Source organism: Danio rerio, chromosome 9 (genome assembly GCF_052040795.2).
Source record: "Danio rerio strain M-AB ecotype USA chromosome 9, GRCz13ab, whole genome shotgun sequence".
NCBI classification, from domain to species: Eukaryota; Metazoa; Chordata; class Actinopteri; order Cypriniformes; family Danionidae; genus Danio; species Danio rerio.
Genome location: NC_141029.1, coordinates 2,336,851 through 2,360,000, shown reverse-complemented (window position 1 = coordinate 2,360,000; position 23,150 = coordinate 2,336,851). Strand labels below are relative to the sequence as shown.

General features: G+C 38.3%; 1 long non-coding RNA gene across 1 annotated transcript in view; it reads left to right on the top strand.

Moving 5' to 3' along the window:
- Positions 1-21,230, top strand: part of LOC141376043 (uncharacterized) — a 23,196-nt gene extending 1,966 nt beyond the window's left edge. The window contains exons 2-4 of the long non-coding RNA XR_015499111.1: positions 592-717; positions 19,870-19,972; positions 20,078-21,230. This is a non-coding gene — a long non-coding RNA (uncharacterized LOC141376043). The remainder of the gene's footprint in view (positions 1-591; positions 718-19,869; positions 19,973-20,077) is intronic.
- Positions 21,231-23,150: the final 1,920 nt, after the last annotated feature.

The following is a 23,150-nucleotide window of genomic DNA, read 5'->3' as shown; positions in this document are numbered from 1 at the left end:
TTTTCAGAATGAGCTCATGTTAGAATAATATCTGTAAATTAGCATTTTTTAGTATTTTGTGATTTGTGTTATTATTTTAGTTTATTTATACTTTTGAATCGCATTATGGGACCTTCATCTTGCTTCCAACCACTTTTAATTTCGAAACGTTTATGCTACAAAAACCCTTGTAATAAACTGCCAGTGCATTTTCTGTTATTGTCAACCCAGGCTCATCCTAAAAACATACCTCTATATACATTTCTGGAGAGCGACAAATACATCCCAGCAGCTACATTTTTTTTGCAGTTTTGGTTTTCGTGAATCCACCAGAGGCCGCTGTGTACGCTTTTCCCGATCTCAATCAATTTCTCTCACGAGTGCCATTCGCGCCTGCTGTTCTCACGTTAATCCACCAGAAGCCGCTGTCGACTGACTAAATGAACGACCTACCAGTACCCCCACCAACCCCTGTCCATAAACTCAACCAACAGTGTTTCTAAAAGCAATCCAGAAAAATAGTTTTACAACGTTTTTAGACTTACCACATTCTCTCCCTGTTATTTGTTTGTTTTATATTTTGGCTTTTGATTTTGTCTTACCTGCTTTCAGGAATCATTCTTCGCCGGACTCAAACACTGTCATCAAGGGCAACTCCTCTCTGCGTCTCAAATCCTTTGATGTACACGACGAGCCCCTGGACAAACCGATAACAACAGGAAAGACGTCGGAATGGAGGTAAGTGGTCAGCTGGTAAGCGCGAAAAGGAACGACGTCATACCGCCACTATAACGTTCGTTTAAAAGACGACATGCAGCCATATTTACCTCTGGCTACATAATTCACAATCGTCAAAAATGTATAAAGGGCCACGTTTTCAGAATAATGTTGATTGTTTTACAGACCTATTTCCAACACAATCTCACGGCAATTCGTAACTTTTTGATTTAGTGGCTAATTCGTATAAATTCCTATGATCTCATTCGTACAATTTAGTACGATTTTTTCATCACCCAATGACGTTTGGGTTTAGGGGCGGGGTTGGCTGCCACGCCTCCTTTTTAAAATCGTAAATTCTCAACTCGAATTTGTACGAGTTAGCCACTAAACTGAGAAAACGTAAAATACGTTTCGTCGTGAGATCAGGCTACTATTTCTCTATATATTATTTCTTAGTCATCATATTATTTTAAACTACTAAAATGGTAAAAAAAAGTCCCCTTGTTAAACCCTAGAATTTAATTTTCAACTTTAAAAGTCGACAGAGCAGAGATCAACATCCCATAATGTAAATTACAACCACAAACACTCATGAATCACACAATGCGGAACCTGTCAATTACCAGATATTTATTTTACAGTGTAAAAGCTGCATTGTAATGTTCACAAATCTTTGAGAACATTCTTGAAAACAAGGCAGAGTGTCCTGATCCACGCATCTATCTCAGGTTTCATTAACAACCATTAAATCAAGCGTCCTCCCGATCCCGCGCACATAATAAGGGGCCAAACCTGCTGACAGCAGTGTGCTAAACAATTAGAGAGCGCAGGTTAACACACGTCTGCCAGCAGTCCTTAATGAACGTTATGAGACCCGTCCGCAATGATAAGAAGCCTCTCAGTCTTATCTGACCGCTCTCACCCCGCGCTTTGCATAGCCTAAAGCGTCTATTAAAATCCCCTTGTAAAATTCGTAAAACAAAAGAAAAAAAAATGTGGGAGGTCAAGTCTAGAGGGAACCAAAGTAAGCTCCTTATTAGCAGCTAGCAGAAAACACCCAGCCAATTATACACCCTCCAAATCAGCATTTGGTCCCGTCTCTCTTTCTCTCCTTTTCTCTCTCTCTCTTTGATTTGATGGTAGGTAAGTGGATAGGCCGGGTTTTAGCCGTGAACCGGGAGCCGGTAATTATAGCGCGAGTGTTTAGCGGACAAAAAAATTCAGTCTCTGCTCTCGGAGCCATTCAAGTACAAACTCATGTAAATCTTCAGTCTGCTACACATCTTAAATTGGTGGGTTTAAGGGATTCCCAGAAGGAGCGGAGGATCGGAGAGGGAAAGAAGAGGAACTCTGAGCTCCAGAGATATGTAAAGGATCTCGGGCAGGAATTTAAAAGGGCTACAAATTAGACCCGACATTAGTCTCCTCCCTTTTACTGAGCCGGCGGGAATGAGAACAGAGCAGAATAAATAAGAGCCGGCCGCTTCCCGCTGCTCTTAGAAGATGACATTAATCCTTTTATGTACAATGACAGCTAACAGGGCTCGGCTTCCTCCCCTGATGCCTGCGTAAAGCCGGGAGATTTTCTGACACGTCGAAGGAGCAGAGAGTCTATTACCGGCTGGCGAACCGGCCCGAATGCTGGGGAACGGCTGAATGGATACACGGAGACACCCGTGATCATGTTTGATAGCCGCTGCATGGGTCACAGAACTGTAGAGGTCACGCAGTAAAGCTGTCGAGATTCTGGATTAGATGGATGGATTTCACAAAATATTGGCGGGAAAGTTCCTAATTTGATTTTATTCGTTTGAAAATTCGTGATTTTTAAAAAGAAGGCGTGCCCTTTAAACCCCACCCCTTTACCCAATCATCATTAGGGGATTAACATATCATGCTTACATGTACCAATGTGATTTTACAAACTCAAAGAAATTAGGCACACTGTTGACCACGATGTTGTCATTACTAAAGATATTAAGTTAATATAACTTGACATTACTTAAAATACTAAGTTTTGGCATCAAAACCTTAACAGGATTGTTTAACTTACTCGTTAGGCAGCAAAAAACTTTAAATTAATATTTTAAGTGCTCTGTATTTAGCCTACCCAATTCACCTGTACCGCATGTCTTCGAACTGTGGAGCACCGGAGAACATGCAAACTCCACACAGAAACGCCAACAGAGCCGAGGCTCGAACCAGCGACCCAGTGACCATCTTGCTGTGATTTGACAGCACTACCTACTGCGCCACTGCTCCGTTTACATGTATCAATGTGATTTTACAAACTCAAAGAAATTAGGCACACTGTAAACCCCGCTGTTGTCAATACTAAAGATATTAAGTTAATATAACTTGACATTACTTAAAATGCTAGGTTTTGGCATCAAAACCTAAACAAGAGTGTTTAACTTACTTGTTAGGCAACAAAAAACTTTTTATTAATATTTTAAGTGCTCAGTTCATACCACTTCTGTAGAGACTCTTGATAAATAAGGGACTAAGCCGAAGGAAAATAAAGGAATGAAAGTATGATTTCAAATCTTTATACTTCACCACAGGGGCGATGCAGTGGCGCAGTGCTGTCACCTCACAGCAAGAAGATCACTGGTTCAAGCCTCAGCTGGGTCACTTGCCGTTTCTGTGTGGAGTTTGCATGTTCTCCCTGCGTTTGTGTGGGTTTCCTCCGGGTGCTCCGGTTTCCCCCACAGTCAGACATGTGGTAAATGTGAATTGGGTAAGCTAAATTGTCTAGAGTGTATGAGTGTGAATAAGTGTATATGGATGTTTCCCAGAGATGGGTTGCAGCTGGAAGGGCATCTGTTGAGTAAAGCATATTGTTAAAGGACAATATTGCAACTACACATTTAAAAAAAGACCATACTTTTTTAAAATTAACCAAAACATATTTTACAGATTTTTTATGAAGCAATAAAAATGCAGCTTTTTTTCCTGAAAACAATTTTAGCATTGACACAAAATAAATGAAATCGAGAAAACAAACATGGTGTGTGTGTGTGTTATTTAAATAATTTAAAACTTTTTATTATAATTATTGTTATATTTTTATCAAATGTATTGTTGTTGTTTTTTTGTCATTATATCTTATCTGTACTATTATTATTTTTTCCTTTTTAATATATTTTATATTTGAAGTGCTTTGGCAATACTGTACTGAATGTCATGCCAATATAGCAACTTGAACTTGCGTGTGTGTGTGTGTGTGTGTGTGTGTGTAAGTGTAATGCAATGCAAATGCAAAAAATAATTTACATTTCTCAAACTTTTGTAGACATGGCTAAAATTCAAGAAAACGTTTTCTTATCTGTTTTTGTCGTTTGATCTTTTCATGAAACCCTGAATGCAGCAAATTTTAGTTTTCTCTTCTCTCTCTCTCTCTCTCTCTCTCTCTCTCTCTCAATTCAATTCAATTTAATTTAATTCAATTAAATTCTATTCAATTCAATAATTGCTTTTATATAATAAAATATGTAATAATTTGGCCTGACAAATGTTCCAAATGTATTGCCAAAGCAGTTATAAAGTAACATATACAATAAAAACAGTACACACAGTAAATAGTAGTAGTAGTAGTAAAAAACAAAACAAAAAAAAGATATTTACATAAAATAATTAAAACATCAACAATACATCATATTATTCTATATATCACATTAATATTTAATATATCATATTATTATTCAACGTATCATATTATTCATACAAATCAATACAAAAATAGATCAGAATAAACTGTACATTTAACAAATCAACATTTTAGGATAAAACAGTAATAAAAACAATAATAATCTGTATATTTACAATGATTCATTCATAATCATCTGTGTGTGTGTGTGTGTGTGTGTGTGTGTGTGTGTGTGTGTGTGTGTGTGTGTGTGTGTGTGTGTGTGTGTGTGTGTGTGTGTGTGTGTGTTTGCAGGCGCATCACTGATGTTTTTATTGGTCTGCTCTCTCTTTTTGTTCTCTCTCTCTCTCTCTCTATCTCTCTCTCTCTCTCTCTCTACTAGTTTTTTTTCTGTCACGGATTTTATTCTGGATACAATTTAATCTCTGACACAAAACAAATGAAATCGAGGGAACAAATGTGTTTGTGCACATAAGAGTGTGTGAGTGTGTATGAGTGTGTGTGTACATAATGCAATGCAAATACAAAAATCAGCATTCTTCAAACTTTTGTAGACTCGACTCACACTCAAGAAAGCATTTTCTCATCCCTTTTTTTGTCATTTGATCTTTTCATAAAACAATAAATGCAGTAAATTATATTTTTCTCCTATTTCTCTCTCTCTCTCTATTATAGTTTTCTTCTGTCATGGATTTTATTCTGAATACAATTTCATCTCTGACACAAAACAAATGAAATCGAGGGAACGAGAGCGCAGTGTGTGTGTGTGTGTGTGTGTTTGTGTGTGTCTGAAGTATTTGTGTGCAGCATGTTGAAGTGTATTTTTGCTGTGATCTCAGCTCAGTGCTGTTTGATGAACATCTTAACCTACTTAGTGCAATTAGCGCTTCATTAGAAAGGCTAACTAACTATTGCTTCTCGGCGTAATGATTTGCAACAGTGTGCACATTAAAGTAGATAATCAATGGCCGCTCCAGCCTGACGCCAGCACTGCAGTGGAGCAGCGTTTAATTGCAGAACGTTTCTCTCAGCCTCAGATTTCTCTTCCCTAATGAAGTGTCATCCCGAAGAAGAAGAAGAAAAAAAAAGCCGTATTGATTTTTTTCGCCAGTCAGCCTTGGCCACAAATATGTAATTATCCGTTTTAGATGTGGCAGGGGGATGGGTGTAATCTATAGCAGCTCGCCTTTGAGCCGCGCTGACAGAGACACACACTGCTTTTACCCTTTTCAAAATATCTGATGAATGAACTTTACACAAAATGTTGTTCTGTTCTGGAGCGCCGCCGCCACAGATAAAAACTGCGATTCTACAGACATCTGCATCTGCCTTTCTGCAGCAGCGCTGTTTACATTGAACACACACAGGCATATGCACACGAAGTCCGAATGTAATGTCACTCACGACTCGTTTTACTTCTTGTTGTCGCCAGTGTTGGGTGTAATTAGTTACTAAGTAACTAGTTACTGTAATTAGATTACTTTTATGCAGAATAAGTAAAGTAAGGGATTACTATTCATTCATTACCCCTAGTTTGTCACGGGGGCATGAATGAAATGTTCATGAGTGAAAGTGAAACTGCCGAACTGCAGTTAAAGTCACGCAAAATTACAGGAAACTCTTACATAAAAGCACGTAAACACCTTAAAGGGCCATGAAACCTGCTTGTTTCAGCAGGGTGTTTTCACACCTCTCCTTAAGAAAAAGCCAGAAAAGTGGGCGTGTCCAGCTCTGTTTAGGGGGGAGTGTCGCAGGAGCAAAAGAGTGATGGTGTGGGAGTGTCGATTTGACCACGCGCTGAGTTTCAGAGTCAAAACACACACACACACACACACACACACACACACACACAGGGGGGAAAGTGACAGTGTTTACATGGACATCTGTAATCGAATTATTTGGCAAATTATTAAATGGTGGACTTTAACTGCAGTTTGGCTCTTTCATTCAGGGAATTCATTCATGCCCCTCGCGACAAACGAGATATTTGATTCGCGGAACTGCTCTAAGCGTGTATTTTGCATACAATTTTTGATACCGCACGGCGAATGAGAAAAAAAATAAGTTCTGCATTTCTCTGTAACTTAGATGCACTCGGCAGGTAGCGTCAGAAAGCCGCGTGTGTTATTCCGGTCACAAAATGCGGTGAAAATCCTACACGAGGGTGATAGTTTGGTTGTGGTGCTAACATGTTTACACCCGGTGCAATAGTTTGTTCGATACAAACAAACTGAATAAACAAAGAGCACTGGTCGCTCACTTACCAAATCTGTAGAGACAGGACAATCACCAGCAACTAGAGCCGCGTCTTTATTAAGAGGTGACGAGCAGCAAATCCGGATCTCCATTTGCAGAAGAGAACAGCTCTCGGGTAAACAATGTTCTTAGACATGTAAGTTATTGCTGTCGCGCTTCGCGTTGTGTACACTGTAATCCACACGTGAGTAAGAGCTCTCACAGGGAGAAAATGAAAACAAAACTTGACTTCAGCAAATTATGAAAGCAACACTTCACGCTTGTTTTGCCAACACAATGTGGCGTCTCTGCCGTCTACACTGTAACATTAATGAATATTAATGAAGTTGCACAAAAGAGCGCGCTGATTGGTTTGTACCAAGCCTTACTCATGCATTAATGCAGCACACTGGGAGACGTAATACGGGACGCCCCGGTACAGACGTCCAGTCTGCACGCTGGAATACACGCTAAAATCTCATGGCCGTGACGCAGCTTCAAAAATTCGTTTCAAACCGGAAGTACGAAATTGCTTGAAATAACGCAAAAACAACCAATTTACACTTTTTAGTGAGATATCTGTGTCCTAATAGTGTTTTTAGCAGTGTGGGACACATATACGACTGTCAACAGCTCAAAACATGTGTTTTGGTGTTTCGTGACCCTTTAAGTATATTATTGTTTATTAAGGCAAATAACTAGACTACAGATGTCCATGTAAGCATAGTCAGTCGTGTCTTCGAAGTAAGTGAAAGATCCAGAAGGGCATCCTGCTGATTTGATTCAGAAGGGCACTTTTTTGTCAGACGGCTCCCCGGTCAGGTATACATCAAGCTAAAATATCAAGAAAAGTCATCATCCGCTTGTTAAGTGGTGACGTGTTTGTGACGTATGTAATACTGTTTCCGGGTCCAAGCCGCCACTCATTTGAGTGGAGAAATCAATCGTTTTATTCCTATCACACATTAAAGTTAATTTTATATAACGTAATAGCGTACACAACAATCTCTGGGCTTGCTGCATAACAAATACCAAAAATGTAACAATTTATAAAAAAAATAATCACTTTCTGGCCATCGGATATTAGGCATGGACATATATATTGCGATCGTGATTTTCGAAAGCATTAAATTGTTTTGTAAACGTTTATTATTGCCGTTTCATGAGTCTCCCCATTCAGTTGAGCATTCATTCAGAGCGCTTGGACGCGGAAGCCGCTTCGCGTGACGTCACACTTAACAAGCAGATAGCTTGTGTAGAATAGACCCAGTTCCCAACTCTGAGAATAGATTACAGGTGATATTTTTTTAATCGCTTGATAAAAGTCTCGTGTTAATGCAGCATGTTAACGCCGATAACGGCCCACTGCTATTTATGATGTACTTGTTTAAATACTTCGCATAAATTCAACAGTTCTAGATCAAACAATTATGTGAAGCAGAGTAATTAATTGATCAAGTAGACTGAAACATGCTTGAAAAATTTTGTCTTTTTCTGTTCATGAAACTAATCTTCATGCCATAATTTTGTCCACCTTGTCATACGGTTTGTTTGTTTGGTCACTTAACAAATGATATCTTGGAGCCAATAGCTAGACTGTACAATAGAGCCTATAAGATCCACAATAGACTTGGATGAGCACATCATTGTTTTGCTCTATTACTCTCTAATGCTTTATCATTTCAAAATTAAGTCTTACTGGTAACTAAATTTGTCAGTAAGGTACTGCAAATTTTACAGTAAATTATAATTATTAAAGTGTGCTTGTTCATTTACAGTCTTACTGGCAACCAGATGTGCCACTAAATTACTGTAAATTTTACAGTAAATTATAATTATTAATTTAAAGTGTGCTTGTACATTTACAGTCTTACTGGCAACCAGATTTGCCACTAAGTTACTGTAAATTCTACAGTAAATTGTAAATAATAATTTACAGTGTTCTTGTGAATTTACAGTCTTACTGGTAATCAAATTTGCTAGCAAGCTACTGTCAATTTTACAGTAAATTCTAATAATTAATTTACATTCTGCTTGTAAATTTAGGTCTGACTGGCAACCAAAATTGCCAGTAAATTGCTCAAAATTTTACTGTAAATTGTAAGTAATTATTCACAGTGTGCTTGTAAATTTAGTTTTGCTGACAAATAAGTTTGCCACTAAGTTACTGTACATTTTACAGTAAATTGTAATTATTAATTTACAGTGTGCTTGTACAATTGCAGTCTTACTGGAAACCAGATTTTCCAGTATGTTTCTGTGCATTTTGCAGTAAATTGTATTTAATAATTTAAAGTGTGCTTCTTAATTTAGTCTTTCAATTAAATTTGCCACTAAGTTACTGTAAATTATACAGTAAATTGTAATTAATAATTTACAGTTTGCTTGTAAATTTAGTCTTACTAACAGCCAGATTTACCAGTAAGTTATTGTAAATTTTACAGTAAATTGTATTCATTAATTTACAGTGTGCTTGTGAATTTACAGTCTTACTGGTAACCAAATTTGCCACTACGTTACTGTAAATTTTACAATAAATTGTAATTAAAAATATACACTGTGCTTGTACATTTACAATCCAACTGGCAACTAAATTTGTCACTACGTTACTGTAAATTTTGCAGTCAACTGTAAAAAATACTTTACAGCGATCTTGTAAATTTACAGTCTTACTGGTAACCAAGTTTGCTAGTAAGTTTCTGTCGTTTTACGGTAAATTGTAATTATTAATTTACAGTGTTCTTATAAATTTAGTTTTGATAACAACTAAATTTGCCAGTAAGTTACTGTACATTTTACAGTAAATTGTAGTTATTAACGTACACACATACTCTAACAGTCTTACTGGCAACCACATTTGTTAAAAAGTAATTGTAAATTTTACAGTAAATTGTAATTATTAATTTATACTCTGCTTGTACATTTACAGTCCTACTGGCAACCAAAATTGCCAGAACATTATCTTAACATTTACTGTAAATTGTAAGTAATTATTCACAGTGTGCTTGTAAATTTAGTTGTGCCGGTACGTTACTGTACATTTTACAGTATGTTGTAAGTATTAATTTACAGTGTGCTTGTACATTTTCAGTACCACTGGCAACCAAAATTGACAATAAATTGCTGTAAATTTTACTGTAAATTGTAATTATTAATTTAGAGTGTGCTTGTGAATTTACAGTCCCAATGGTAACCAAATATGCCAGTAGGTTACTGTAAATTTTACAATACATTGTAATTAATAATTTACACTGTGCTTGTACATTTACAATCCAACTGGCAACTAAATTTGTCACTACGTTACTGTAAATTTTGCAGTCAACTGTAAAAAATACTTTACAGCGATATTGTAAATTTACAGTCTTACTGGTAACCAAGTTTGCTAGTAAGTTTCTGTCGTTTTACAGTAAATTGTAATTATTAATTTACAGTGTTCTTATAAATTTAGTTTTGATAACAACTAAATTTGCCAGTAAGTTACTGTACATTTTACAGTAAATTGTAGTTATTAACGTACACACATACTCTAACAGTCTTACTGGCAACCACATTTGCTAAAAAGTAATTGTAAATTTTACAGTAAATTGTAATTATTAATTTATACTCTGCTTGTACATTTACAGTCCTACTGGCAACCAAAATTGCCAGAACATTATCTTAACATTTACTGTAAATTGTAAGTAATTATTCACAGTGTGCTTGTAAATTTAGTTGTGCCGGTACGTTACTGTACATTTTACAGTATGTTGTAAGTATTAATTTACAGTGTGCTTGTACATTTTCAGTACCACTGGCAACCAAAATTAAAAGTAAATTGCTGTAAATTTTACAGTAAATTGTAATTATTAATTTAGAGTGTGCTTGTACATTTGCATTCTGCTGGAAGCCAAATTTGCCACTACTTTACTGCCGATTTTACAGTAAATTTTAATTATTAATTTACAGTGTGCTTGTACATTTGCAGTCCCACTGGTAACCAAATATGCCAGTAAGTTACTGTAAAGTTTACAGTAAATTGCATTTATTAATGTACAGTCGAAGACCAAGGCCCCATAACACAATTCAAAAGTATAAATAAATAAAAGGAAAATATTAAAATAAAAACGTGAATCACAAAATATAGACAATTTTTACAGAGCAGTGCTGTAAGTTTTCTGGTCCAGAGTCACACATTTCCAAATATAAGTGAGTAGCCTGCAGCAAAACACAACGTCCGACTCCATATATATAACAGAGAACACACACACACTTATACATGTACACATATGTGCACACACACACACAGATTTCCCCAGACTTCACTTATCGGAAGCTTCCTCCTTTAAAACTTCAGCTTTTCCTCTTTTCCTGCAAGCGCTTTCTCTTTTCTCTCTCTCTCTCTCCCCCTCATCCGTCTTTCTCTCATCCGTCTGAGTACAGGGATGGACGAGCGAGCCTTAAGTCGGCCCCCCGCTGCGCTGCCCTTCACCATAATAAAAAGCCATTACCTTGACCGCTGACATGCGTTGCTGCGCTGCGAGGAAAGGAGAGGCCGGGCCTGATATTTATTGATGAAAGTGTGAGCTGGCGATCTGCAGCACTGAGTGGAGATCATACAGCTGTCAGAGCCGACAGGCCTCAGAACAGTGACAGCAGCTCAACATGCTGGCGGGAGCATCATTCATTTATCAACCGCGCTCAAAACAAGCTGCAAAAACAACCCTGCAGCCGCCGCATTACCTTCTACACTTATAACCTGTGTGTGTGTGTGTGTGTGTGTGTGTATCAGCAGCAGGCTCCTGGTTAAGCGCTAGTTTGATATGAGGTGAATGAGTCCACTAGCTGCTGTTAAATATTCAAACTGTGCTGATCCTCCAGAGGTGAATAACATTATTCTCAGAGAAAGCGACGAGAGAACAAAGGCTTGACCTGAGCTCTGCGGTCATCACTGATATGACGTTCAGCTCTTCTCTCACTCTCTGCTCGCTGATCTTCCTCTTTTAAACACAATGACACAGTAATAAAAGCACAGCTGCGCTGATCACACACACACTATTTGCAGCACGGCACTGACTGACTCTGGCTGAGCTCCAGTTTACACATCTTCAACACTGAGGCCTTGTTTACACGAGTGCGTTTTAGTTTTAAAACTGCGTTTTAGATATTAAAAATGATCGGCGTCCACACTAGCGTTTCACCTAGCGTTTCTGAACATATCTCCGTCCACACTACGCTACCAAAAACGTATATCACGTGACCATTGGCGCACTCTGGGCATGCGCGTTTGTGTATAAACAGGAAGCATGTGTCTCGCTCGGCATTTGGTTATTGTTAGTCAACAAACGCCGGTTGAACAATGAACGCGATGGCAAATAAAGCAAGAGAGATATTTTTGTGGACAGACGACGAGGTCGAGTTGTAAACGTAACAAATGAATAACTGCGCAATGCCGCCTAAAACAGACAATAGTGCAAACAGCGCTCCCATTTCTGAGTCCGTGTTGTTGTTTACAGTGAAGGCTGGTCTGCTGTCTTCCGCTAGCGTTAAAGCCATGTGTTATAGTCATGTGATAGGGGCTTGACGAATAAGGGAAGGATACGCAATGACACAAAAGCCCCAATCAGCTAGCGAATCTCAGCAGCTCCGCCTCCGTTTTCAGATGTCTCCGTTTTTCCCCATCCACACTGAGACGGAGCAGCAGCGCTTCAGAATGAAAACAGCCTCTCCAGCGTTTCCAAAATGCTCCGTTTTCAGTGCTCGAAAACTCCGGCGTAGTGTGAATGGATGGCGTAACCGTAGCAAAACTTATGCGTTTTCAAACTAAAACACATTTGGGTAAACGGGGCCTGAGAAGCATAGTATTTACAGCACTCGTAAAGTACTAGGGTTTGGGATTTTAATATTTGTTTATTTAAATTTAGAAGTTTAGTGGGGAAAAATATGTTTTTAAATACAAGTGCAATCATGTGGAACAAACTACCAAAATTGATCAAGGAAATAAAAGATTTAAGGAGGTTCAAAAAAGCTATCAAAAGATGGTTGTTTGATGAGGTTAATTAGTTTGCATGGTGGACGAGGATGTTTTATTTGATATATTATTTGAGTGTAAATAGGGTTGCGGCTGGAAGGCCATTAGCTGTGTGGAGCATATGCTGGATTAGTTGACTGTTCATACCGCTGTGGCGACTGTTTGTTTTGTGCATCATTGGTATTTCGAAGCCATACATTGTTGTATTTAACAGAGGACCACAATGCAAATAAGTCCAGGGCTTTTTTGTGTTTTTATCCTCAACAGTTTTTATTGCAAAGTGTATGGGATACTTTTTGTACAGCTTTTCTAAAATCTGTCAAATAAAATTTAACAAAAATGTAAGATCCTCCAATCTTTTTATAAATATTATCTTGGATAAGGGCGATGCAGTGGCGCAGTGGGAAGCACGTTCGCCTCACAGCAAGAAGGTTGCTGGGTTGCTGGTTCGAACCTCGGCTCAGGTGGTGTCTCTGTATGGAGTTTGCATGTTTTCCCTACGCTTGCGTGGGTTTCCTCCGGGTTTCCTCCGGTTTCCCCCACTGTCCAAAGACATGCGGTACAGGTGAATTGGGTAGGCTAAATTGTCTGCAGTGTACGAGTGTGTGTGTGAATATGTGAATGTTTCCCAGAGATGGGTTGCGGCTGGAAGGGCATCCGCTGTGTAAAAACTTGCTAGATAAGTCCGCTATGGCGACCCCAGATTAATAAAGGGACTAAGCCGACAAGACAATGAATGAATATTTTGTGTCCAAAGGATATCAGTGGATGTGACATCACTTCCTGCCCGCTCTTGTTCTCTGGCTGGTTCACACTGTGCTGGAGGTGCATTAGCAGAGCCTTTCTATCTATCTGTGTCGTGTGTGTGTGGGTGTGTGTGTGTGAGATAGGAAACTGATGTTGGACACAGAGTGACTGTGGTGCGACGCTGTTCTCTTAATGGATGTTGGGTGTAAATGTACAGTAATTAATGCTGAACAGATGTTCTCTGCTTCTTCATGACTAATATGTCTGGCCAGGCCAATTACATGCAATTAATCTATGTTGATGATGCAGATATTAGGATCAGGGAAACATCAGCGCCACGCTTTGCTTGTCTAATAACGGCTTTCTGAAGCACTAAATCATATGTGCAGGACTTCATAATATCTATCTATCTGTCTCTGTCTGTCTGTCTATATCTATCATATACAGTTGAAGTCAGAATTATTAGCCCCCCTGAATTGTTAGCGCTCCTGTTTATTTTTTCCCCCAATTTCTGTTTAATGGAGGGCAGATTGTTTCAGCACATTTCTAAGCATAATAGTTTTAAAAACTTATTTTTAATAACTGATTTATTTTATCTTTGCCATGATGACAGTAAATAATATTTTACCTGATGTTTTTCAAGACACTTCTACACAACTTAAAGTGACATAAAAGGCTTAACTAGGTTAATTAGGTTAATTAGGCAGGTTAGGGTAATTAGGCAAGTTATTGTATAATGATGGTTTGTTCTGTAGATTATCAAAAATTAATAAATTAACTTAAAGGGGTTAATAATTTTGTCCCAAAAATGTTTTTTAAAAAATTGATAACTGCTTTCATTCTAGCCGAAATAAAACAAATAAGACTTTCTCCAGAAGAAAAAATATTATCAGACATACTGTGAAAATTTCCTTGCTCTGTTCAAAGTTATTTAGGAAATATTTAAAAAAGAAAAAAAAATATCAAAAGGGGGCTAATAATTCTGACTTCAACTGTATCTGTCTATCTATCCATCCGCCTACCTGTCTGTCTGTCTTTCTGTCTGTCTATTTAGCTATCATACATTTATCTATCCATTCGTCTGTTCATCCATCATGCCGAATTCAAACCTCGTTGTCATGGTCAACTCCTCTCTGCATGTCAAGTCCGCCGATGTAACTGGTAACATTGGGAAAGCCGTCCATTCGGATGTAAGTGGTCAGCTGGTAATCACAAAAATGAAAGGCGTCATACCGCCATTCATTTACATTTACATTTAGTCATTTAGCACAGGGCTTCCCAAACTTTTCAGGCCGTGACCCCCAAAATGACAATGCCAGTGACTCGCGACCCCCAATATCCTCTGAGGTGGTTATAAATACAGAAACCTTGCATGCTATGGAGCACACACACCAATAGACCCAAGTCTATTCTTCTTTTAATTTTTTTAATGTATGAGAGCTGGAAATGGGCCACAAAGTTTAACCGGGTGTTATGAAATCTGCTGCATCTGACGCTATTGCTGTGTCTTTAATACAATGTTATTACCCCAGGGGTTGCAATCCAATAGAAGTAGTAACTATAAGCTACTATAGTAACTATATATGGTAAAAACAACTATTTTTTTCTCTTCAGAAGGTTATGGATAAAATATGGTAATTCTTATGGTTTAATAAAAATAAATAGATTTTTGGAAACCACCAGGCGACCCCCCCTTCATTGTCGACTTACAAATGAGGACAAGGAAGCAATTTACACAACTATAAGAGCAACAATGAATAAGTGCTGTAGGCAAGTTTCAGGTCTGTAAAGTCTAAGAAGGAAAAGAAGGAAAGCATTAGTAATTTTTTTTGGGGTACAGTTAGTGGTATATCCAGAGAGGCAATTGCAGATTAAGAAGTGAAGTGGAGACTAAATAGTTGAGTTTTTAGTGGTTTCTTGAAGACAGCGAGTGACTCTGCCGTTCTGATGCAGTTAGGGAGTTCATTCCACCAACTGGGCAGATTGAACGCGAGAGTTCGGGAAAGTGATTTCTTCCCTCTTTGTGATGGAACCACGAGGCGACGCTCATTCACAGAACGCAAGTTTCTGGAGGGCACATACATCTGCAGAAGTGAGAGCAGATAAGAAGGAGCAAAGCCAGAAGTCGCTTTGTAGGCAAACATCAGAGCTTTGAATTTGACACGAGCAGCAACTGGCAGCCAGTGCAAACGGATGAGCAGCGGAGTGACATGTGCTCTTTTAGCTTCATTAAAGACCACTCGTGCTGCTGCGTTCTGGAGCAGCTGAAGAGGTTTGATAGAGTTAGCTGGAAGCCTGGCTAGTAGAGAGTTGCAGTAATCCAGTCTGGAGAGAACAAGAGCTTGAACAAGGAGTTGAGCTGCATGTTCAGTGGATTCGCTTTAAAGACGAAATGCAGCCAAACGTACATCTGGCTATGTAATTCACAATCTCCAGGAATGTATATAGGGCTACGTTTTCAGAATGAGTCTGTGTTGATCCTATCCCTGACAGTGTGTGTGTGTGTCTGTGTGATCAATACACAAGCCAGTGATTAAATTCAGTCATGTTTAGGGAAGCTTCATTTTCCGAGCTTCAGTGATCAGGAAAGGCCTTTTAGTCTGACATTTGGAAAGCCGCCTCACCCCGCAGAAGAGCTTCATATCTTTTGTTTGTCACTCATATTTTTTCTTCTTCCCCCCCAGTGAAGCATTTTCTGCCAATAAATTATCCCGGGCTCCTCCAAAAAAAAAAAAGTCATTACGCATTTATTTTGATCCCGCTTCATAATTCACAGCCTGCCGCACAATGTATTTCCTCGACAACAACAACAAAAAAAAAAAGCGCGGGTAACTCGTTGATGCAGAGCGAAGTTATGATTCATTTATACTGCTGTGACAGAATAATACGGACATGTCAAGATGCATTAAAACTGCTCAACGTCTCGCTTTTTATTTTTAGATCCAATTGAGATTTTTACTGATCTTGAAAAATATACGCCGTTCGGTGTTTACTTCACCTTTTGGAGACGATGTGTTATTGTCCCAATTAATTTGTTATTCCTGTCACCGCAAGGCATGGTATGCGCGTCAAAACTGTCATCTCTCTCTCTCTCTCTGCAAGAATGCCATTTAATTTGACTGTAAACTCCTTCATGACGGTGGAGAGTTTTCACCGAGAGCCTCTTAAGCTAAGTAAACACTGATTTGATTGCTCATCACGGTGATGTATGGGAAATCAAGGGTGTCTTTGCTCATCTCGGCTCACAGATCGCATGTGTTTGGAAATGCCTGTGAAGACGGAGCGCCTGTTTTGACGCTCATCATGAAGGCATAATCTGACCATTTAGCTCTCTCTGCGAAATGTGGATATTTGTTATTTTAGTGCGTATTGCTGTGAAATGAGCAGCTGACTGGTTCAGGATTGAATATCGGGGTGTGGAGCCCTGGGATGGCCAATTATAGGCTGTTAAATGGTGTCAAGTTTTGATTTTAGCTGCACTTTTCTTGCACCACACAATCTCTATTAGAGACAGGTCAGGACTGCAGGCAGGCCAGTCCAGTAGCTGTATCCTCCGTAGCAGGACTCTGTAATGTGTGGCAGAATGTGGTTTTGCATTGTCTCGTTGAAATATGCATGGGTGTCCCTGGAAAAGAAGGCAGCGTATTGTGCTCCAAAATGTACTTTTCAGAAGTGCAAGTTACCATTGCCAGAGCACTGACAAAACCCTTTACCATGACAGACCCTGACTTTTGAACTTGTCGCTGGTAACAGTCTGGATGATCCTTTTCTTCTTTGGTCTGGAGCACACAATGTTTATTTCTCCAAACAAATACCTGAAATGCTGATTCATCTGACCACAGTACATGTTTCCACTGTGTGATGGTCCATCCCAAATGCAAGTGCTTTTGGACACTGTTAACATAGGGCTTCCTTTTAGCACATTACAGTTTTAACAGGGATTTTTGGATGTAACTACAAATTGTGGGACTTGACAAAGGTTTGCCGCAGTGGTCCTGAGCTCATGTGGTAATATCGCTTCTAGGTGGCTGAGCATACTTGATGCAGCGCCGCCTGAGGGATCAGAGATCACGTTGCTTAGGCTTGCACCCTCGTCCTTTACGCACTGAAATTGCTCTAGATTCTTTGAATCTTTTAATGATGTTCTGCACTATTAAAGGTGAAATATCCAAATGTCTGCCCATCTTTCTTTGAGGAACATTGTTTTTAAACATTTCAATATTTTTCTCAGGTGTTGGTTGGCAAACTGCCGATCTTCGGCCCATGTTTGCTCCTAAAGCAGTGGTCCCCAACCTTTTTATCACTGCGGACCGGTCAACGTTTGTCAATTTTACAACGGTGGGCTGGGCGGGGGGGGGTTGGGGGGGGGGGGGGTTCATCACGTGAACACAGCTGCTGCGCTCGTGCATCCAGGTTAATCATGAATAACTCAGTGCGCATGTGCTAGTTGCACTATCGCAGTCTGATTATGTTTCAATTAAGGTTTATATACATCAAATACATAACATCTGTGCCAAACATTTCAACTGACGAACATATTAACAATGATACAACCGTATAGCCGAATTAAATGTATGCATTGGCATGTTACAGCCCTAATGAGTATGATTATGTGAAACTCCATATAGATACATATTGCATTGATTTCGGGTACTTACTTAGCGATGCACACACACATATATGCATAATCCTTAAATGCTCTGCTGATTTGGACTCTATAATACCTGTTTTATAACTATGAACAACCACCACTGAGCTATATTCTAGCGATCGTTGTTCCCGCTCCGTGGTGGATTTTGCCATAGTCCATTTCACATGAGATGGCGGAGGTGAGTGGAAGAAATCAAGTCGCGGGGGGAATATTTTCTACAGAAATAATTTATGATTTCTAATGTGGCCCGGTACCAATTGTTCCACGGACCGGTACCGGTCCACGGCCCAGTGGTTGGGGACCACTGTCCTAAAGTACTAGACCTTTCTTGGATGCTGCTTTTGTACCAAATCATAATTGCAATCATCTGTTGACATCACCTGTTTTAAATCATATCAATATTTTACCATTTTACCTGATTACCAGCCCTAAACTGCTCCTGTCCCAACTTTTTTTTCAGCCAACATTAGATTACATGTTTATTAAAAAAATAAAAATACGAAATCATGAGGAACACATTAAAATGGTTTGTTAATATTGTCTGCAATTAAATACAAGTCAAAGTAACCACAATGTAGTCTGATTGTATATAACTTTTGTTAAAATGAACAACAACAAAAATCTAGCATGATGTTAAATCTAAATAAAAAGCTGGTGATGATTTGAAATGATAAAGTACACTATTTAAAACTATCGACAAAATTATACAACTCTCTACAACAAGACAAGATCTTTCTAAAGGCGTCCACAACAAAAATAGTATGTATCTGTCCAAGGAACATACAAATTTGTACATACAAATTTAAAATGTCATAAAAATGAAAAGGCATAATTTGAATTTAGCATGTCGTTTGTAATCGTATAATTATACTTTTAATCGTAAGATCGACTCAGCATGTCTGTCATGAAGATCTCACAAAGTGGTAATTTGAACTTTTTAAATCATAATTCTGACTTACTATGTCATAAATTTGACATCACTCACATCAATCTAATATTAATTATTATTATTATTATCATTATTATTATTAATTTTAATAGTAATAAAAGCAATAATGACTGGAGTGATACCTTAATTTGAAACTGCATACAATAAGAAAGCAGTTATTTAACATTTTAATACATATTTTACATATTTTAACTTTTTTATTATTTATTTTTTTACTATTTAACTTTTTTTTTAAGTATTTTTATTATTTAACAGAATCATTTTCTTAAAAAATACATGAAAAAAAAAAACAACAACAACTGACTTCAAACTTTTGACCGGTATATATATATACCAGTATACATGCTAAGCATAATATATGTACTAAATATACTGTATATACAATAAGTTCACTGTGCTCTAATGTCCTCCACAGTCACCAGATCTCAATCCAATAGAGCAACTTTGGGATGTGGTGGAACGGGAAATTCGCATCATGCAAATCTGCAGCAACTGTGTGATGCTGTCATGTAAATATGGAGCAAAATCTTTGCGGAATATTTCCAATACCTTGCTGAATCTTTGCCACAAAATATTAAGGCAGTTCTGCAGACAAAAAGGGGTCCAACCCTGTACTGGTAAGGTGTACCTAATAAAGTGGCCGGTGAGTTTATACTGTTTATAAGCCACAGTCAAAGGGAACAAGGATTACCATAATGGCGAGTAATAAATCATCATTCCACAATGCAGTCCCATTTTACGTAACTTTTATCATAAACAACAACAGAAATCTAGTATTGACATCACTCTAAATGAAAAGCTGATAAATGATTTACAGCACACAATCATAACCCATTATAGAAAATGATATGCATTAAAAATATGTAAAAGTATACTAATTAAACTCTCCACAGCTTATTTTAATCATCACATTTTTATTTTCCTCTCTCTAGAAAGACAACAAGGTCTCCCTAAAGGCATCCACAACAAAAATAGCATGTATCTGTTCAGGGAGCTGGAGAGCTGGAAAATGCAGTGAACAACAGAGAAGGAAAGGCAAGGAGCATTTTTTTTTCTTCTTCTACCCCCGACCGCTGCAGCCTACAAGGATTTTTTGGTGTGCGCTGTTATGGTTCATCATTATTAAATGTCTCTTGTTAGATGGGAGAGGCGCTTTATCAAAAACAGCCATTCATCAGGAGCCGGGGCAGACAGCTCTCATCTGACCTCTGCTGCAATAATACGGCATCAACTAGGCCAACTACCCAGTTTAGCGGCGGAGCAGAGAGCAGCGACCGAAGGGAAGATTAAGTGCACTGCTTCAGCTCGGCGCTCCCCCGGGCTCCTCTGCCTGATGTTGTATTGATTGCAAAAGTTTACCAGTAAGTATCACAAACAACAATAGCCAGGTCAACGTTCACTGAGGCCTGAATGCTTATTCCCCGGTGGGAGGAGAGCCGGCGGAGATCTCTCTGGGCTAAAAGCTGAGCCATCATGGGGTTGAGATCGGGGGGCTGGACCGTGCACCGGACCACTCCTCCTGACATTTAGGGAAAAAGCGATATGTCAACGCGAGGAGAGCAAAGAGAGAGATAATTATAAGCCTTTGCATTATAAAAGGCTCCATCGACAAACTGTCCTCCGCATCTGCCATGCAGCGCCAGGGCCTGTTAGGAGCTCTCAGTACCCCTCTATCCATCTAATTACTCCTCTATCTTTTTCTGCCTCTCCTATATTTATAGTTGAAGTCTTTTTTTTCTTTTTCAAATATTTCCCAAATTATTTCCTATACACTTGTTTTATTTCTGCTAGAATAAAAGCAGTTAAAAAACGTTCATTCATTCATTTTCTTGTCGGCTTAGTCCTTTTATTAATTCGAGGTCGCCACAGCGGAATGAACCGCCAACTTATCCAGCAAGTTTTTTTTACGCAGCGGATGCCCTTCCAGCCGTAACCCATCTCTGGGAAACATCCACACACACACACTACGGACAATTTAGCCTACCCAATTCATCTGTACTGCATGTCTTTGGACTGTGGGAGAAACCGGAGCACCCGGAGGAAACCCACACGAACGCAGGGAGAACATGCAAACTCCACACAGAAACGCCAACTGAGCCGAGGCTCGAATTAGCGACCTTCTTGCAGTAAGGCGACAGCACTACCCACTGCACCACTGCTTCGCCCCGCTAAAAAACGTTTAAAGATCAATATTATTAGCCCTCCAAGCCCTTATTTACTGTTGGAGTTCCCAAGACTGGGTTGCAGCTGAATGATACCACAAAATAAATAAATAAAATAACTGAACTCAAGCAAAAAAAAAAAAAAAAAAACTCTCTGCGAGTAAACTAGTGACCCAGCATTATTGAACTGAACTGAATCAACATTGATTTGCCTGAAGCTAAATAACGACACTATTATTTCTGTAGAGCTGATTTATAGCAAGATTTGTGTAATATTTAATGAAGTTTCATCATTCCTTGTTACTATTTATATCTGTAAAACCAACACATCTCACGGCAATTCCTAACTTTTGGATTTATTGACGAATTTGTAAGAACTGGTCTGATCACATTCGTATATTTTAGTACGATTTGCTCAACCCCCAATGAGGGGTGTAGTTTCGCTTCATGGCTCATTTTAAAAATCATACAAATTAATTGTATAAATGTGTACAAATTAAGTGAACAATATGTGAAATAGTTACGTTTCCTTGTGAGATCTGGCTGTAAATCTGCTTTAAATCAATCCGTACTGTGTAAAACTCTGCATAAAGATTCATCAGCTGCATACTCTGTAAAAAATACTGGGTTCCCAACAAGTAGTTTGATCAAAAGTCATTTTTTGTGAGTATTTAAAGCCTGACTCTTATGTGGGACTTTTCTGTTGGAAACAAATTTTCAGGTGCGGTGTAATATCAGCAAAGTTGATTCTTACGCCAGAATGAGAGTGCTGTCTTAAAGGAGCACTCCACTTTTATTGGAAATAAAACTGAGCACTTTCAGCTTAGCTTAGCATACATCATTGTATTAGATTAGACCATTAGCATTTTGCGCAAAAATTAATATTCCTAGGTAGATAATCGAAAGACTTTTTACATTTTTTTTTGTGCAAGACGCTAGTGGTCTAATCCAATTTAATGATGTATGCTAAGCTAAGCTAAAAGTGCTCCTGCCAGACCTGGAGAATGAATTTAAAGATGGTAAAACTTAACTGTATAACTCTAAGGGAGTTTTATTTCTAATAAAAGTTGAATATTCCTTTAAGACCAGACTTTGCTGATAATACATGGCACCTGAAAAGTATTCCCCAACAGAAAAGTCCCACACAAGAGTCAAGTTTTAAACACACTTAAACATGACTTTTGTTCAAGCTACTTGTTTAAAATGCTTGAAACAACACAATTCAAAGTTTTTTTTGGTGGCAAAAATTTAAATATTTGATGTTCAATCTATTGAAATGTCAAAACAATTAAGTTAACCTGAAGGAATTGTTGGAAACCCAGCATTTTTACATAGTAGGAAGATTATCGAAAGTCTTTTTTTAAATTTTTGTGCAAGATGCTAATGGTCTAATCCAATTCAATGATGTATGCTAAGCTAAGCTAGAAGTGCTCTCGCCAGACCTGGAGAATGAATTTAAAGATGGTAAAAGTCAACTGTTTAACTATAGGGGAGCTTAATTTCTAAATGGAGTTTCTCTTCAAGACATCACTCTCATTCTGGCGTAATAATCAAGAAACACAAAATTTGTCTCCAACACAAAAGTCCCACCGAAGAGTCAAGCTTTAAATACACATAAAAATCATTTAAAATGAGTTGGAACAACACAGTTCTTAAGTTTTTTTTTTTTTTTTGTGGGACAAGTTAGTTGTTTTATGTTCCATCAAATTAAGTTTGTAAAAACAATTAATCAACTTGTGTAGGAATTAACATGATGGAATTGTTGTGAACCCAGTCTTTTTTACAGTGTAGGAAGATTCATTTTTGTGCAAGACGCTACCGGTCTAATCCAATTCAATGATGTATGCTAAGCTAAGCTAAAGGTGCTCTTGGCAGACCTGGAGAAGGATTGTTCAAGGATTGTTCAAGGATTCAAGGATTGTAAAACACAACTGTTTAACTCAGTTAAGGCTGTTTTATTCTAATAAGTCGAGAGTGTTCCTTAAAATCAGCACTCTCATTCTGGCGTTACGATCAAGGAACTGAAAATTTGTCCCCAACAGAAAATTCCC